This window comes from Sinocyclocheilus grahami, unplaced genomic scaffold, assembly GCF_001515645.1.
Source record: "Sinocyclocheilus grahami isolate Dianchi unplaced genomic scaffold, SAMN03320097.WGS_v1.1 scaffold95.1, whole genome shotgun sequence".
NCBI lineage: Eukaryota > Metazoa > Chordata > Actinopteri > Cypriniformes > Cyprinidae > Sinocyclocheilus > Sinocyclocheilus grahami.
Window position 1 is genome coordinate 1,868,321 of NW_015505274.1, and position 19,688 is coordinate 1,888,008.

Genomic DNA, 19,688 nt, shown 5'->3' on the forward strand with positions numbered 1-19,688 from the left:
AGCTTATAACATTTTAAATATAGTAACGTTTCTTATATATTCTTTTTTAATACAATGGCTGAGAAAGTGACAGTAATTTTGACATCTTTCTATCTTCTGATGACCGTAATCTCATTTAATTTCCTTTTTTGTAAAGTCATAGAAACATTATTGCTTTTTCCCTTCGCTTTTGGATCAGCTGGGAACACACAATTATATTTATTGTTGTTTTTGTTCACCACTATAGTTTACCCACCTATCACTAAAGCTTCTTAGAACCCCAGAAACGTGAAAAGGGTCCATACCCCCTTAATAAAATTCTGATCAGTCACTAATTATTGTTGTAGTAACAACAATAATGCTCAGGGTGGCAGTAGAGAGCTGTGTTTCTGCAGAACTGAGCATTAACGGAAGAAAGGCCCACAATACTGTTTCCAATTTTGTCATAGAAATATCAAATATATACAAAACCATCAGCCCATGTATGTCTGAAATCAAAATTCATTGAATGATGACTGACAGTCCCTGAATGTGGGGGGTGTATGGTCACTGAGGAAAGCCATTAAGATAGTTTCTGGGCGATCCATTTTCTCAGTCAGTATCAGTGCTCACTGCCCATGGCTGAACAGCTGTGTTAAAATCATTTGCTGTCAAATATCTATTGAATCAGGATCCATTGCTATGCTGGCAGAGTACATGCATCTTCAATTTGATTGAACTATGGTCACAGTAAAAGCAATGCCTTTTAAAATGTTAAAAGTTCAAGACATATATATATATAGAGAGAGAGAGAGAGAGAGGAGACACATTGGGTACAGTGTTATGATATAACATAATATAATACACTACCATTCAAAAGTTTGGGGTCTTTTATTCAGCAAGGATGCATTTAATTGACCAAAAGTGACAGTAAAGGTGTTCATAATGTTTCAAAAGATTTCTATTTCGAAAATAAACTGTTCATCAAACTATGTGATTCTTCATTAAAGAATCCTGCAAAAAAATTTATGACTAATTTTCCATAAAACTATTAAGCTGTTTTCAACACTGATAAAAATGTTTTTGAGCACCAAATCAGCATATTAGAATGATTTGTGATCACATGAATAAATTACATGTTAAAATATATTAATATAGAAAACAGATATTTTACTTTGTAATAATATTCCACAATATTACCGTTTTACTGTATTTTTGCTCAGATAAATGCAGTGAAAGAGGCTTTCTTCAAAAATGTCACAAAATCTTATCAATCCCAAACATTTGAATGGCAGTGTATTTGAAAATATGATGAATATTATAAAATATTTTATAACAATAACAGGTGCTGTGCATTGATGTGGTGAATAGGTGTTTCTATATTGAGTATTTTCATGACTGTTTTGACCAATCAGCATCCAAGATTAGTTTAATCATTGCAAATATCACATGGAAACCCCCAGTACTACCGAAATACTGCATAATGGGTATTAATGACTTAATGGCTATTTTTGCCTAGGGCCGCAGAACATCTTAATTCATCTATCTATTATCCTTCTTCAGCTTCTCCACACAAAAAGACCCAGAAGCCCCTCTCATCCCTGCTACCACTCTAAGAACAGTGCTTTTCCTTCAGTTTAATGGCCTCGGATCCAGCTGCGTTCTACATTGGCCTGTGTTTATCAGCGGAGGCCTGACATCTCAAAGCTGCTCTGCTAATGGCATCACAATGTCCTTCTCTATCTTTGCCTGTATCCGCACAAAGATGCAGTCAAACGCGCCTTCTCCGGCTAAGGGAAATAACTGCTATCAGTGGATGTTTACACTTAGATGACAGGGCATTCAATGAGACTCAACAAGCTATTCAATAAAATTTCATTTCGAAGGCAATCTTCAATGAAAGACACACATATAGATAGCACTACTGTATGGAGTTTAATTAAAGCGGGTCAAATCAACAAGGGCTTCGCTGCAGAGGCTCGCAAAGCTCAGGGCCAATTGCAGTCTGGATCAGATAAAGACTTGAGCCCGTATGTGTGTGTGTGTGTGTGTGTAAGGAATGGCACACTGCTGTGTGACACTTCAAAGTCCACATCAACTTGATTCTCAAATTGCACAGTGTTACAAAGTGGACTTGATGGTATTTTGGTAATTTGTTTTCACATGTGGCTTTGATTCACAAATGATGAATAACATGCTGTTAAAAGTGGCTAAATTTAGATTCAGGGTCAGCGAGTACATAAAGCTAAGAGAGTCAGTTTGCTTTAAAAAAGGACATACTCCAACACCAAAGACCTGCTTTAAAGAAATATTACAGGTTAAATGTACCATTACCACAGTAAATAATTCAGCATGAAAGGGAAGTTCAATCTTTCTTTTTCCGTATCATGACATATATTGAAGTGAAACTGCTTCTCGAACAAGAAAAATGTAGGATGGGACTTGATTTTATCCATCCCAAATTGATTGGATCATTACAGATGATTTTGGATTTCATGGTGACTTTAACTCATCTATCAGCTTGAAAATTGAATCAAAAAATACTTCCACTCGCTCTTACGAATCTTCATCCCCTCCAGAAGCCTGAGATCGGTACGCCTTGTGGGTACCATCACAGGGAGACACAAAATCACTTTCCGCAATCTTCCCAACCCCATCTGGAACTCCGAATCCCTCACAATATTCAAGAGACAGCTGAAAACTCTTTTCTTCCGAGAGTACTTAACTGCATCATACTGAAAAACAAAACAAAAAAACTTGTGTTTATTTGCCTCTTTGTAATGTATCTCTTGTTGTATTTCTCATTTGTAAGTTGTTTTGGATAAAAGTGTCTGCTAAATTAATAAATGTAAATGTATAAAATATGTTGATTGAAATGCGCTTACAGTGGAATTCTATGGGCAAGTGTACAATGTTATTAGTTTTCGTTGTTACAATTCTTATATTTTGTCATAATAATATATTTACATAAAAAATAATTCAATTAAATTGTACCAAACATTTACATATATACTGATAAATATTTAGTTGATGAAATGGTCAATTAATGATCAATGTTGGTACTTTTTGTCAGACACACACATACATACTTACAATTTAATATTTTTTTTTATTCATCCAATCATCCTGTAGATTTGTATGTTAACTTTGTGTGATGAACAGACTGAACAGACTGTCTTTAGTCCACAGCAATGCACAACGATTGCCATTGGTTCTTGTATCTGTTGTAATCGAATGTGGACACAGCAATTTGAATGTGCAGAATGGAAGGGAATGGAAAAAAAATCCTTTTGGCTACATTCACACTGTCAGTTTTTGGAACTGACGACTTCAATTACTTACAGGTGTGAGTATTCTGTTCACACAGCAGCTTACAAAAGTGGCTTGAATGAACGAGTAACCAAAGTCATCACCTGATGTAACCATAGAGACAGTGACTAAAGTAATATCAAAGATGGCGACATCCATAAAAAAAGTCTTATCACATTTGACTGCTGCTGTGTGAACGTTGCCAAAAATCAGCAAACAGGTTAGAGCAGCATCAGAGTAAATCATGACAGAATTTCCATTTTTGGATGATCTATCCCTATAATCTTTGTCCCGTTATTGATTTTAGCAAATGCAAGTGTTGTAGCCACTACGAGACACATGACATCGGCTATGCGGTCAACATCTGTCCACCTCCAACCTTCAAAGCTGGATATATCATGCAACTAAATTCTATTTTCTCTCTAATTTAAACATTTTCGTAGTTTCCTATATAAGCGCTGTGCTTGGCGTGGAGAGGTTAGAGGTTATATGGCATATTTGATCTGTCCTATTCCCATTCCCAATCTTAAAGCAATACTGAGCTGCAGAAGCTCATTTCTTGCTTGGCAGGGTTGACTTACCACACATACATGTGACCTGCGGCCACTGCTGTAATCCACTGGCAATATGTGCTTTGGTGACAAATGATTTGATGATGAGATTCAGTGAATAGTGTAATAACATTCTAGCCTGCCTCTCTCATGGCACACGTCTCACAGGGCTTGATTCTGAATCTGCTCACCACAGCAGAGAGTTTCCAGCGCAGCCATTCATTATGACATGATGAGGTCAGTGTCACCATCGCTTTGAATGATAGTGCATACGGATCTCTTTGGGGATGGTGGGAGACACATGATAATGTGAACTGCACAAAAAGTGTGTGGACCCATTGTTCGTGATTGAATTGCAACTGAGAATGAGTTTAACTGTGAGTTAACTTAAAATGTATAATTAAAAAGAATAAATGCATAAACTTGTTCACAAGAATTTGAAAAGGGTTTAAACTCTTATTGCTGTGCGATTAATGTATTAAAGGTACATGTATTGAAAGCATTATTTACATCTGCATTTACTGTGCTGATTTTTGAGCAATATCAGGGAATTCGAGCGGCAGTTACATGGAACAGGGAAGCAAAAAGAAAGAAAGAACAGTAACAGAGCTAAAAACAAACCTCAACCCCGAGTCCTAACAAAAAGTGTTACCAGTTTGGCACATTCAGGCAATTTGTATTGTTACAAGTTGACAGCGTGATTGGGCCAGTCACAGTGACGTGGAGGCACTTCATCCACTGGTGTCACTGTTGGAAAGTATTATACCATACAAATATTTTTATACTTGAGACTATAGTAACTACAGACTTTTCTCTTTCTCTTTACTCTCTCACCACATATGATCGGAGAGCCTCATGAGTAATGAGGCTGTACAAACAGTACAAACTCCTTCTGAAGCTCACTCTCTCAAACACACACACCCATACAGAGTAAACAGACGAGCAGAAACAGGCTGTCTTCATTCCCACAGCCCTGTCTCTGTAAATACAGCTCTAGAGTAGTGACTGAGACTCTAATGATACTTAATTATCGAGCAACACTGCGGCCAGCACTGTGCTCTCTTTGAGCCTCTGAATCCTTCGCAAATTACAGCACAAACTGTTAAGCCATCAGATGAAGAGCAAATTCAGTTAAGTTATGCAGTGTACATCAGAGACTAGGCCTGAAGGATAGTGCAGAACTCTGACTTGCTGAGATGCGGGAGATGCAAGTATGAATCTGGCTCATGCCATTTCCTGATCCCATTCCCCTTCTTTCTCGTTTTGGGTCTCTTCTCTCACTGTGCATTACATCACAATTCATCTGAGGCTTTAAGAGAGAAAGAAAAAATGTAGTACATTATTAATTACATTAACAACGCATCACAGGTATTGTTACAAAAATATAGATAAAAATCTAGAGGGGTCCTCAGCAAACTTTCAAGGGGGCCTCAAAGTGCTTTTGCTTTCGCACAGAATCACACAGCGTCTCCCTGACATAAACACTACTACTGTTCCTGAAACCACTCCTTCTTTCTTTGTGTGCACATTTGGGCAGCATTATGCTAATATTTCCACATCATGACGTAGACATGTGGGGCTCATTAGAACGAGCCGTTTTAGGTAGGCGTGGCTGACTCTTAACTTTTATAAAGAATATCTCTTTGGATTTGAGACTTTAGTCTTTGCAACTTTACAGATCTTCTTTATGCACCAAGAGCTTGTAACACAGTGATTCAGTAAATCACAAACAACCGGAAAAGTCGTGGGGCACTCAAAAAAAGTCAGAAATGTTAAGAACTAGACCGTGAAAAGTACAAGTGTTATCGTAAAGTGCTAATTCTACCTTTCTACGTTTATTCTATAACTCATAAATTTTTTGTATATACAGTGGGTACGGAAAGTATTCAGACCCCCTTAAATTTTTCACTGTAATATGCTCAGATTTTCTGGTTCTAGTCAGAATTCTGGCAGCAGCGTTCTGGATGAGCTGCAGCTGTCTAATGGTCTTCTTGGGAAGGCCGGTGAGGAGACCATTACAATAGTCCACCCTGCTGGTGATAAAGGCATGAACAAGTTTCTCCAAGTCTTGACTGGAAACAAAACATCTAATTCTTGCAATGTTTTTGAGATGATAGTATGCTGATTTAGTTACTGCTTTGACATGACTACTGAAACTAAGGTCTGTCTCCAGAATCACACCAAGATTCCTGACTTGATTTTTAGTTGTTAGACCCCTAGAGTCAAGGTATGCATTCACCTTGAGAACTTCATCTTTGTTTCCAAATGCAATGACTTCAGTTTTCTCTGTTTAACTGAAGAAAGTTTCTCTCAGTGTGTAATTCATTTATGAGTACACTCAAAAAATAGTCACTGTAAAAAAGTAAAATTGTTATTTAAATCCAATAAGTACGGAAGTTCTAAGCGGCCATGCATTAGTATATATTTTTTTCTTTCTTGTTTTCTCGTGATCACGACTTTATTTTTGTTGTGATCTTGACATAACAAAAGTTGTTTTCTCGTTATGACGACTTATTTGTTTCGTGATCTTGTCGTGAAAAAAATAATGCATGGCCGCTTAGAACTTCCATAAGTAAGTATTTATTGTAATTACAAAATGTATATCTATGGCTGCATCCAAGAGCTTAGGCAGCAGGCAAAGGCTTTGTAGCCAGCATTTATGCATGAAGGTACCTCACGAAACTGATTTCAAATAGACCTCTGAGACAGCATAACAGATTAATGATCTAAAACAAAATAGAGTGACCTCTGGTGATAACTATGCAAATATTTAATTACTAAAATACGAATTTCTTGTTAGAAATGACATCAAAAGTGGAACAAGTTAGTAAAAAAAATAATAATAATTTTGTTAGCAAAACTTTATTACGCATAATTCTCTTGGTGACTCTGCACTATATCTAACAACGGGCTGATTTATAGGCCTGTCTCTGAGCTGTTGGCAGGCAGTTTAACTGCTCCCTAATGCATTTAGAGTTAATTAGACAGCAGTGAACGCCACCCAGATTGAGTCAGGCCATCCAGGAGTCCTCTCGGTCCCTGCATGATGCCTTCATTACAGCTGCTCTGCATCTCTGCTCCTTCAAACCACACAACTTCTGTCTCTGGTCAAAATGAATTAACAGTAGGAGTGGGATGTTGTGATTTGGTTAGTGCTGGGAGGAGCACAGGACTGGATTGAGTTACATTTGAAGGAAGAGACAGAAAGATGCTCACAATGTCTGTCAAGCTTGTCGTAACAGGCTTAATCAGCTAGAGATCACTATCTCTGCATGATTACTGCTACCACTAATCACTATTATATAAACACACACACAGAATCTTTTTTTCTGCTATCTAAATGGGCACTTCTAATGTTTTTATACAAGCCACTCTCTCTCTCTCTCTATAAATTGTAATATAAATCTATTGATCGACAGCATAATATAATATAATATAATATAATGTAATGTAATATAATTAATAGAAGTAATATATAAAAGTTTGGGGGTCCGTAAGATTTTTTACAAGTTTTTGAAAGATGGCTGCATATAATTGAACAAAAATACAATACAAACTATGAAATATTATTACACTATTACAATATATTGTTAAATACTTTTCTTTCTTTCTTTATAAATAAATAAATAACAATTCAAATTTAAATAAATACATATTAAAATGTAATTTATTCCAGTGATGGCAAAGCTGAATGTTGGTGCTCAAAGAATATTTCTTCTTATTATCAATGTTTAAAACAGTTGTGTTGCTTAATATTTTAGGAAATTCATGACACATTTTTGTCAAGACAGTCTGATGAATAGAAAATGTAAAAGAACAGCCTTTTTATGAAAAATAACTTTTTTGAAACATTATAAATGTCTTTATTGTCCCTCTTGATAAATTTAATGCATTCTTGCTGTATAAAAGTATTCATTTCTGTAAAGAAATCTTACTGAGTAATAAAATATAATATTTAAGAATTTTTCATTTTATTTAATTAATTAATTTTTTCATTTAAAACTCTGAACACCCAAAGGAAGATTTTTTTTGTCAGCTTTAAGTCACATTTAGTGTGAATTTTGTCTTTGCAAACTATATCTAAGCCACATACATACACACAACAGATACAGACAATACAATGGCGTAGGACAGAGGGAAAACAGCGGAAAAGACAGTCTAAATACAAGGGCAAATGTTGCTGTGCTAATCTGTTCTGCACTACTAACCTTCTTTTTTAAGACAACAGGCACCCACACACATTTATCCCCCTGTGTGTGTGTAACAAAATAAGAGAGATCATGCAAAATGCCTGTTATTTTTTATTTTGTACTGTCCTGAGTAAGATATTTTACAAAAAATATGTTTACATTTAGTCCACAAGACAAAAAAATAGCTGAAATTATAAAAATAACCCCATTCAAAAGTTTGGGAACCCTTGGTTCTTAATACTGTGTGTGGTTACCTGGATGATCTACCACTGTTTTTTGTTTTGTGATGGTTGTTCATGAGTCCCTTGTTTGTTCTGAACAGTTAAACTGAGCACTGTTCCTCAGAAAAATCCTTTGTGTCCTGCAGATTCTTCAGTTTTCCAGCATCTTTTGCATATTTGAACCCTTTCCAGCAGTGACTGTATGATTTTGAGATCCATCTTTTCACACTGAGGACAATTGAGGGACTCAAACACAACTATTAAAAAAGGTTCAACCATTCACTGATGCTCCAGAAGGTAACACGATGCATTAAGGAAACGTTTGAACAGGATGAAGATGTCCCAATTTTTCTTATTTTGCTGAAATATAATTTTTTCCCATTTAGTACTGCCCTTCTGAAGCAACAGAAGATACTTGCATGTTTCCCGGAAGACAAATTAAGTACAATTTACCTTGATCTTCAAATTCAAAAAGCCATCACAAAACAAAAAACAGTGGTAGATCATCCAGGTAACCACACACACAGTATTAAGAACCAAGGGTTCCCAAACTTTTGAAGGGGGTAATTTTTATAATTTCAGCAATTTTTTAAATATCTTACTCAGGACAGTACTAAAAAAAAATAACATGCATTTTGTATGATCTCTCTTATTTTGTTAATATTATTCGCATTTTCCACTGTGTGTAATATATATATATATATATTCATTTTTGTTTTCCATGTAAATATATTTAAAGGGATGGAATAAAAGCAAGAGAAAGGTATAAATATATAAAAGTCTAATAAATCTTTATTTGCTGGGCCTGCTCTGGTTTATTTGCTGAGGCTAGTGTGCTTGTCAATGATGAAGCGAGGTGACATACGGCATATGCTGAGGGGCTCCACCAAAGCCCAGAAATATCGTTTAATTACGCCTCCATGGCGCTGCAATATATCAAAACGACTTTTTCAAAAGCTGTTCTTGCTTTTGTTCTTGCCTTTTTGCTTAAACTCTTTGTTGTATCTCTCTTTCTCACTCTTTTATTGATGCAAAATGCACAAAACAACACAAAAGGACAGGTGCTCAACCTAGGGCTGCACAATTAATCAAATTTCTAATCGCGATTACAATTATGAATGCCACAATTACGTAATCGTTCAAAGTGGCAATTAATCGTTCAAAGTTTGTTATTCTGCGTGCTTAAGATGCGTTTTTCTTCTTTCTACATGTTATCTTAAGGGTTTTTCCCATTATTTAAATTTTAGTTTTAGTTTAACATTATAATACCATTCATATTTGTACTTTTTTATAATTTAAAGAACAAACCAATCCGATGTATAGTTGACATTTGAGGCTTAATACTATAGAAAAGCACTAAAAGTTTTTCAGTTAGTGTTTTCAGCTTGTTTATTTTCATATAAAAATGCGGCATGCAGTTGCATCAAACAATGGTATAAACATCATTCAATGTAAATGGTCATAATCGTAATTAATAATCGCAATTACAATTTCAAAGGAAATAATCGACAATTATGATTTTTGTCATAATCGTGCAGCCCTAGCTCAGCCTCTACCAAATAATTTCCAATGCTTCTTTTTATCTCTTATTGTTGATCAGAGAAGCTTCTGCAGCAACTCAGAGCAGATAAATAAGTACTTTTAAATAAATAGCATTTGTAAACACAAATATACGAATGCATGCATCATATCAACACCCACAATGGTGTGAAGATGTAGATGAGTTTCTTCATCTGAACAGATTAGGAGAAATTTAATTTAGCATTACATCATTTGCTCACCAATGGATCCTCTGCAGTGAATGGGTGCCGTCAGAATCAGAGTTCAAACATGGCAAAAACATCATAAGCAATCCACACGACTCCAGTCCATCAACTGACGTCTTGTGAATTGAACAGCTGCATCTTTGTAAGAAACAAATCCATCACGGCATTTTAACTTTTAAACCGTCACTTCTATAGCCAAAATAGCCTTAGTCCATAATTCATAATGCAAAGCATCCACTGGTGAGCAAGTGATGTAATGCTAAATTTCTCCAAATCTGTTTTCTCCAAAACAAATTCATCTACATCTTGGATGGCCTGAGGGTGAGCAAACTGTCACATTTTAGGTTTAAGTATTAATTTAAGTAAATGCTAAGATTCTACACTATTTCTGTGCCAAAAGCATCACTCAACAGAATTAGAAATACAGATTTTTTTCAAAAAGGCTTCCCGAACACTCCCCCAGTCTACCACTGGTAAAAAAAAAAAAAAACGGCCAGAAAAGTCTCGCCCTAAACTCATGCCATTGTGGGCGGGCGGGTCGGGATGCTAACAAACAGCAATGCTTAGGTAGCACCATAAAGCCACAGTGTTTAAATTTTCAGGGGAATCAACTTGCAAAATTTTGCAAAAAAATTAAATGCAAAATTTTACTAGTGGTCTCACACAAACACTTTCATCATACTGTAAGTCATTTCCAAGTGTAAGTCTCAATAATGAGAGGAGATGTGTTGGAGGGAAAGCACACAACTCTTGGAAATTGCTATTCATTGGAGGTGGACTGGGAGCTATTTCCATTTTCCTGTGCAGGCGGCCAGCTGACCCTCCGCCCCCCGGCTCTCTCTCTCTCTCTCTCTCTCTCTCTCTCTCAATCTCTCTGCCTGTCGCTCAATCAGTCTGAGAAAGAGACGAAAGGAGGAGCACCTTCAAATGTCCAGTATTACATTACATTACAGACTTGGCTGATATTCAGAGCTCTGTGTGTATGGTTGAATATGATTAAAAACAGCACACTTTTCCAATATAAAAAGCTGAGGAAATAAAATATTGGAGGTTTCTATCTAAAACAGATACTGAAGTACAGCAGATCTAATCATGGCACATGCATTATTCTGTATAAAGCAGAGAGCTGGAGGTCTGGGGAATGTGAGAGACTGTTTGTAATGACTGCAGTTGTCAAATTTCACCGAGTGGAGTCTGATTTTCTATGCTCACCCCAATCATAATTACATCTGAAGTATTTACTGTCAGTCAGAGTCATTCGTTATGAGGGTCATATCAGAGAGAAAGCGACAGGGAACAGCTACACAACACATGAAAAGCTATAAATGCTCAATGAAAGAACAGAGGGAGGGAGAAAGAAAAGAGTGGAAGTGAAATACTCAGAAAAACAGCACCTGAGTGATAAGGACAAATGATAACAGAAATAATAAGGGAATCAAGCCAAACACTTGACAAAAAGCTATCATCAAGAGAATGTTTCTTTAAAATGCTGAATATAATACAAGCTGAATATAAAGTAGTCTAAACAAGTGCACATTTGAGTGAAACTTGTGTGTATATGTATGTATGTATGTATGTATGTATATATATATATATATATTTATGTGACGAGTGGGGGCAGGGCAGAGAGCCGTGGGAACGGAGCGAGGCCAGTGGAGTAATTGATAATGAGCGACACCTGCACCCCTCACCGGTCTCGAGTCTCACGGAGGAGCTCCAGAAGGATAAAAGGGAGGAGTGACGACAGTGTCGGACGAGAGAGGACCAGGCCTGGAGTTTATTTTGTGTTTTGTGTGCGGCAGTCGTCCGCGAGGGGCTGCAACTTTACTTTAATTTTGTGTTTGTTTATTTGATTAAAGTTTTGTTTAAACGTTCGCCGGTTCCCGCCTCCTTCTAATGAATCTATATAATATATGGGTTTCACTTTCTGAAATGAGTGACAAAAAATATTGACCTTTTTCGTAATATTCTAATTTTTTTAGATGTACCTGTATATACACACACATATATACTGTATATACATATATATATATATTATTAAACACCCAATCCTAGTGTGTGTACACTGCCATTAAAAATGTATCAAGTGCATTCATGAGGTACTGTATCTCTTCATGCATGTTTCATGTGTGATTTGTGGAGCCTGTATAAACTGGTCATATGCATCAATGTAAGCGGTTAACCAGTCATCTGTATAAGACTGAGTGAGGACTCTATGCATTGATAATTCAGTTTAAGATCTATTTCGGCACTAGGCATTTGTAGGTCACAGGCCATCTATCTTCTTAATTGCTTTCACTTCCAGGTATCCATTCACATCGTAACACATACAGCCAATTTACATGCAAAACGAAGTGCTCATCTTTAAATCTATATAGTCCGTAGAAGCCGAACCTCTTAGGGTTGAAAATTGGTTTAAAGCCATGGGCAAAGGATGAATTTCGTAAAAAAATGCCAAGAACATGTCTGGGTCTTATTACAAATTTTTTTTTTTAAATAATTAAATTAAATTAAATATTAAATATAAACTTTAATAAGAACTTATTCAATAAGTAATAAAATAAAATAAAAATCACAATGAAACAATGTAATAAATAAATAAACACATACATAAGATTATGGTAATGAGAAATGGGGGTTGGGGGGTACATTTCAATGTAAAATGCCAAGGACATATCAGAAGAACACAACATAAAATAAAATGAAATATTCTTTAAACAAAATATAATTTATTTTAATTTAGGAGTGAAATGTGATATGTTTTCATAAAGTTCTTAAGCTTAAACAGAAGTCTTAAGTCTCATCACCTCATCACCTGTGAACAGAACATCTATTTCCAAACAATGAGGCAGACTGTGTGCTTGTGTGTACATGTGTGTCATACTCTGTTGCTCATGCAGGTGGACACACTACAGTAAATACAAGAGGATTCACTGAGGTGTGATGATTGAATTAAAGCTACAGCCTGAGAATGGGACACATGCTTTAAGATGACTAACTAACGCCATTCAGTGCGTGTATGTGTGTTTGGGTGTAGCTGTTTCTTCTCAAGAGAATACAGTCTGTCAGAAAGACAAAAGACACACACCTGAGCACTGAGCTACCATTAATCTGTCTGAGAGTGTGTATCTGTACATATGTGTGTGTTGAAATACATACTTAGTTTTTTTAATGCATATCTATGAATATATGTCAGGATGTCCTGATTTTTGCAGAGGTGTGCCTCCATAGATATTTCTCAATCTGTCCAGACTCAATCTCATGGCCATGTCTGTTATACATATATATACGTATACACACATAAAGCTGTGTGTGTGTGTGTGTGTGTGTGTGAGATGCTTTGAATGGTAATGAATTCCTTCAGGAGTAGATAGAGTTCGTGCAGAGTCGCTGTGATAAAGCTGGGGTCTGTCGTGTCTGTTGCCCCCGCTGGAATTAAGATGAGATAAAAACCATTCCCATCTCCTGCTTTAGGACCAGCAGGGGGCCAACGGGTTGACAGCTGCCCGAATGAGAGAGACACACGGGAGGTAAAGAAGAGCCAGACAGGAGGATGAGAAGTCATATCTGATAGATCTGAGCGCAAGTGTGTGAGTTAAAAGAATGTGTGTGTGTGTGTGTGTGTGTGTGTGTGTGTTTGATGTTGCAGTGATTCATGTGAAATCAACATCTGAATTTTGCATGTGGGTCAATGATAAATAAAAGTGTCTATGATAAAAACAAGGAAATATCTTCTAATAATCTAGTGTAAAACACATGTGCCAAGATGTAATCTTAGTATTCATGCTGGTTTTTGAGAAATTCTTTAACCATTTTACAAGAAAATCTTAAATGACTCAAAAATATCATTAGTAAAAAGAAAAAAATAATAATAACATATTTTCTTACAACTTGAATACAACTTGAGTGTATACATCTTAATCTTTTTTTCTCCTCCAAATGTTACATATTTTTACTGGTATTCATTAATTCATTCAATAGCACAGATTTGAATTCTTGCATATAGGAACAATTAGTTAATAAATATCATTCAATTTTGAGGGAGTCACACACACACACACCATGATATTTTGCAAGCTGAACTAAACATGCCATGTCATAAAAAGGTCAAATTATTTGACACATACAACAAAGCAAGAACAAGACACATGAACAAAAGGATCACATGGCAGGATCACATGACAGGGTCAGGGGAACACATGACAAGGCAGGAACCTAGACAAGAAACTACAAAATAAAGGACAAGAAAACCTAAACAGGAAACAGGAAACAAAACCCAAAAACCAGCATGACATGGGACGATTTTTTCTTCTTCTAATTTTCTTTTTTTTTAATGGCCTGGTGTAAAAAAAATAAATAAAATGTTTTTATATTATTTAAAATATAAATAATTTAATTTTTAAAGTTTATAATTCATTTGTATATTTTTAGGTTCATAAAATATACAAATTAATATATAATTAAAGTATAAACAATTTAATGAATTATATATTATTTAATAATACCATTTGTAATTAAAAAAACCTTCACATTTAATAAAAAAAAAAACGCTGAAAGGAAGCAGTATCACTAGTAGGAGTCTCAGGTGTTTAGACCCCACAGAATCTGTGTGTTGGAAGAAAACATGTTCACAAAGCAACAGACTTAGTCAGCCATCAAAGCAGACCAAACGCATCCTATAAACCCAACCAGAACACAGAGATTCAGTTCAGTGCAGATCCTCTGCTTGGGCAGTTTAACTGTTCAGACACTGTGCTATCTAATCAACACAGCTCACTGATCACATCATACACACACACGCACTGTAGTGACCACCTCTGTCAAGCTCAGCAAAGAAACAAAGAGCTTATTTATATGCTCTGATTTCGAAACTTCTGAAAAGATCAGCAATAGGCCGTAACATGTAACATTCAACAGTTGGACATTCTTCAGCTCCAAAGGTTTTTCCTCAGGTAAAGGTAAAAATATATTAAAATTACCAAAACATTGTCAGTGGTATTACAGCGTTTTCCCATTTATGAATCTAGAAATACAAAGAACGCACCTTGCACAATTGTTTTTTCATGTCTGAGTGGCTGATGTGGTTATCAGCTGCATAAAGCCACAGCAGCAGTATGTTTTCTCCAGTGCACACAAATCTCTCTATCCGTGCTAGTGAAATCTATAAACAAAATGCAAACAAATACATCCAGACTGCTGATATACATCAAACGATGCACACCTGCAAATTTGGATTATTCAACTAATGTTATTAGCATTATCTAGTTGTCTGGTTATACTTTGTCTTACAGTTAATTGTTCACTGTAATACCACCTGTTGTTCCCCACCTGTCCAACACCCGCAGATCCCTGGGCCACTCCTGTCTGTGATCTGTTCTCCAGTTAACCTCTGCTGCTAATGAACCTCAGATAGACAATATGGCCCTGCTGAGCCCAAAACCACACATATAGAGTGACCAGCGATTGTCAATCAATTAGGTGCAGGTCAATTAGGGTCTCAATCTGTCATCATCTTTTGCCACAGAACAGCAATTGCAAGTAAATATTCTGTCATCTTTTCAGGAATGTAATATAAAGATTGTACAAATGCGCCGCTGTCCTGTGGCTGCCGTCGCATCATCCAAGTGGATGCTGCACACTGGTGGTGGTTGAGGAGAGACCCCCCCCACACATGATTGTATAATGCTTTGGGTGTACAACAATACACAATAAAACACAATATAAATGCATGCATCATTCATTCATTCATCTTTAGCAACATTTTGAATAGCAGGCACAACAATCCCGGTACAACCATAGATTTGCATATGGGGACAATATGCGTTACATGACTAAACATGAGCCATTGTTTTCAAATACCTTCGTTTTTACAGTCTACACAACAATGTAAAAATGGCACTTTCAAATGTATCCACTTGGGAGAATATCTTCAAAAAGCTTGGTTTCTGTTGGACAAAAACAGTTTCAGTGTGTGCTGCATTTACAAGCAAAAACAGTTCTAAACAAATATGTTGGGGGATTTTGATATAAGAGGACAACAGGGGATGAACCTTTACACTGGTGGAAGCATTATTATGGATTATGGACTGGTATTTAAAGTTAAAAACATGGACTATGGAAAGTATAAAAAACACCTTAAAGGGGTCATATGATGCGATTTCAATTTTTCCTTTCTCTTTGGAGTGTTACAAGCTCTTGGTTCATAAAGAAGATCTGTAAAGTTGCAAAGACTAAAGTCTCAAATCCAAAGAGATATTCTTTATAAAAGTTAAGAGTCAACCACACCTACCTAAAACGGCTTGTTCTAACACGCCCCCACATGTCTACGTCACTATGTGGGAAGAGTTGCATAACACCGCCCAAATGTTCACGCAAAGAAAGAAGGCGTAGCTTTTATTCTCGCTATAGTATTGTTGTTGCCGCCGCCGCCATGTCGTGAAGACTGTTTCGTTGTGAAAGTGAAACTACATTTGTTTGGCCTTCCAAAAGAGGACGATATCTGCTTCGTCATGCCTCGAGCTGATCCGTGCTGGTCGCTGAGGAAATACATCAACTTTGCGCTGTGGATCGCCGGATCAGCTTTCACCGTGGACGAAGCGGAGTCCAGCCCAGGGTCGTCACATGTGGTTGCCGCAAACCCGCCGGCCTCCGCTCACTCAAGCCCGCCATGTGTGACGCTGTGTGTTTCGTTGTGAAAGCAAAACTACTTTGTTTGGTGGTCCAAAAGAGGACACGACTAGAAATCAGTGGTTATGTTGTATTTACAACACTGTTCCAGAACAGTTCAAACCAAATATTCAGATGTGTGCAGCACATTTTATGGAGGACTGTTTCCTGATCCTGGTAGAGTAGACTACAATGCTGGCTGTTCTGACTCACAGAGTGTAAGTACGTTTACATATTTAAAGGATTTGCCACTGATGATTCAAACGCGAGTTTTTGGGCAGTGTAGAGTAGCACTTGTTGTTTGTAATTTCTCCGATCACAAATGCAGACATGGTTTTATGTTTACGCAGCGCGATGCAACGCATAAAAAGACAGTATAAAGTCATTATAATCCGTAATTATTTCCCCACTGGATGCAACAAATCGTTTATAATGGGTTTTTAATGTTTTTGTCTCTACGCTCCGGCCGGACAGGGCATCACAATATGGTAAGGGGCGTAACATTTCCGTCACACGCTTGAGGTATTCGGCCAATCACAACGCACTGGATAGCTGGCCAATCAGAGCACTCCTCGCTTTTCAGACCGATGAGCTTTGTAAAAATCTATGCGTTTCAGAAAGGCGGGGTATAGAGGAGAAACAATAATGTACAGTATGTGGAAAATAACATGTTTTTGAACCTTAAACCACATAAACACATTTCATTACACCAAATACACAAAATAATGTTCTTTTTAGCAACATCATATGACCCCTTTAATGATGGATTTGCTTCTTACAAACAGTTTTTCACTTCACAAAACTTGGACTGGAGTTGTGCTGATCACTTGTGGATTATTGTGTTTTTATCAGCTGTTTGGACTCTCATTCTGATGGCACCCATTCACTGCAGAGGATCCACTGGTGAGCAAGTGATGTAATGCTAAATTTCTCCAAATCTGTTCTGATGAAGAAACAAACTCACCTACATCTTGGATAGCCTGAGGGTGTGTAAATTTCAGCTAATTTAAATTTTTGGGTGAACTATTCCTTTAATGTCACATAGCATATATGAACATGTTTGAGGCAGTGGCTTAGGCAGAATTTTATTTTTGGGCGGGCCTGGGCAAAAGGAACTAGTAACTAACGGACGGAGTCGGACTCAATATTCAGGTCATTTCATTCTTCTTTTCTTTGATCCTATTGAAAAATAAACCGTAGAAAACAGTGGAAGACACGCATAGTAAAACTACCATGCTTCTGTCACCATCACAAACATGCCGACTGTCAACATTTCAAAATCATTCACAATAGTCCCAATCCCTAAATACTGTTGCAAATTACAACACGCTACTCGAACTATAAAGTTAGAAGCTGTGTAGAAAGAATCTGTTACGCCAGGTCACTAATGCACATCTGCTCAACTAATATGAATACAAAATACAGACGTGAAATTGTACCAAAGTCACACAACATCGACATACAAGAGAACTGTAGCTACAACCTGTCCACATATAAAACCTGAGTAGCATTATGTGTAATTGTGAATTGTGATAAGTTTTGTAATTGTGATAAAATAGATTAAACAACAATTATTTAACAAATAGACCTATTATATCTGTATAATATACTGGGGGGAAGGGTGGGGGGTGGTGGCTATTCATCATAGTGGGTGGGCCTATGCCCGTCAGGCCCTACGCCCCTGGTTTGAGGTAACAAATATGATCAAATAATAAATTTCTTTGGTATATAACTTTCCAAATGCAGGCTGTTTACTCAATAGCTTTTCAAAACCATTGTGTCTGATATTCTGTGTGTGTATCAGAGGGTGACAGGGTGTAATTTCCTGTCATTCCACTGCTATGATGTTGAGGTATTTTCACCCATGAAAAAACACAAGACATGAGATGGGTGTGCAGTCAGACCCATCATGTGCAGGCAGACGAGAGGTGACTACATGGTCTAACACATGTACACCACACTCTTTAATCACTGAGTCACTGTTGTTTGGCCATATGCCACAATTTCAGAATCAGAATCAGAATGAGCTTTATTGCCAGGTATATTTACACATACGAGTGTAAAGAGTCAATCCACTGAAGGCGAGCGTAGTGAGAACCCAAGTGCAGTTTATTTACAAGGTGATCCAAACAATAATCCAAACTTGACTTGACATGAACAGACTTGACTTGACATGAACAGACTAGACTCATCAACAGCGGGTTAAATACATTCAATACACGACGAGGGCACAATGGGAACATGAAGCTACTTATAGGAGACAAGGAGGGTCATATGACATGAACAAACCAATGGGGAACAAGACACATGACTAAGACTACCAACCAGAACATGACACATACACAAGGCAGAGAGACATTAGGCAAGGGAAGCATGACACTAACATGGACCCTGAAACAATTACAAAATAAAGGACATGGAAAACATGAACATGAAACAAAACACCACATTACATATCCCCCCCTCTAAGGGCGTCTCCTGACGCCCTAATGTAACATCCACCCCAACCAAAACAATGTCCAGGAGGGTGGAGGACTGGAGGTGGTCCAGGGGGCGGGATGGAGGGCCAGGCCCGTGAAGAGGAACAGGCAGAGAGGGGAGCCATGGCGGAGCAGGCAGATCGGGGGGCCACGGCGGAGCAGGCAGATGGGGGAGCCATGGCGGGGCAGGCAGATTGGGGGGCCATGGCGGAGCAGGCAGACATGGACAGACCACTTGACTTTGAGTTCATGAACGGCCTCCTTGGCCGTGGCAGGACAGACAGCGAGTTCATGAATGGCCTCTGTGGTCGTAACAGGACAGACAGTGGGTTCATGAACAGCCTCCGTGGCCGTGACAGGACAGACAGTGAGTTCATGAACAGCCTCCGTGGCCGTGACAGGGCAGGCAGTGAATTCGGGAGCGGACGCCACCACCTCAGGAGGTTCTGCAGTGGATGCCGTCACCTCAGGAGGTTCTGCAGCGGATGCCGCCACCTCTAGAGGTTCTGCAGCAGATGCCGCCACCTCTGGAGGTTCTGCAGCGGAC

The 19,688-nt window shown here is 37.6% G+C and overlaps 1 protein-coding gene across 1 annotated transcript in view; it reads right to left on the reverse strand.

Annotated features, from left to right (window-relative positions):
- The window catches only part of LOC107587678 (transmembrane protein 211-like), a 207,229-nt gene that overhangs the window by 1,046 nt on the left and 186,495 nt on the right, over positions 1-19,688 (reverse strand). The gene's annotated exons all lie outside the window — the stretch shown is intronic.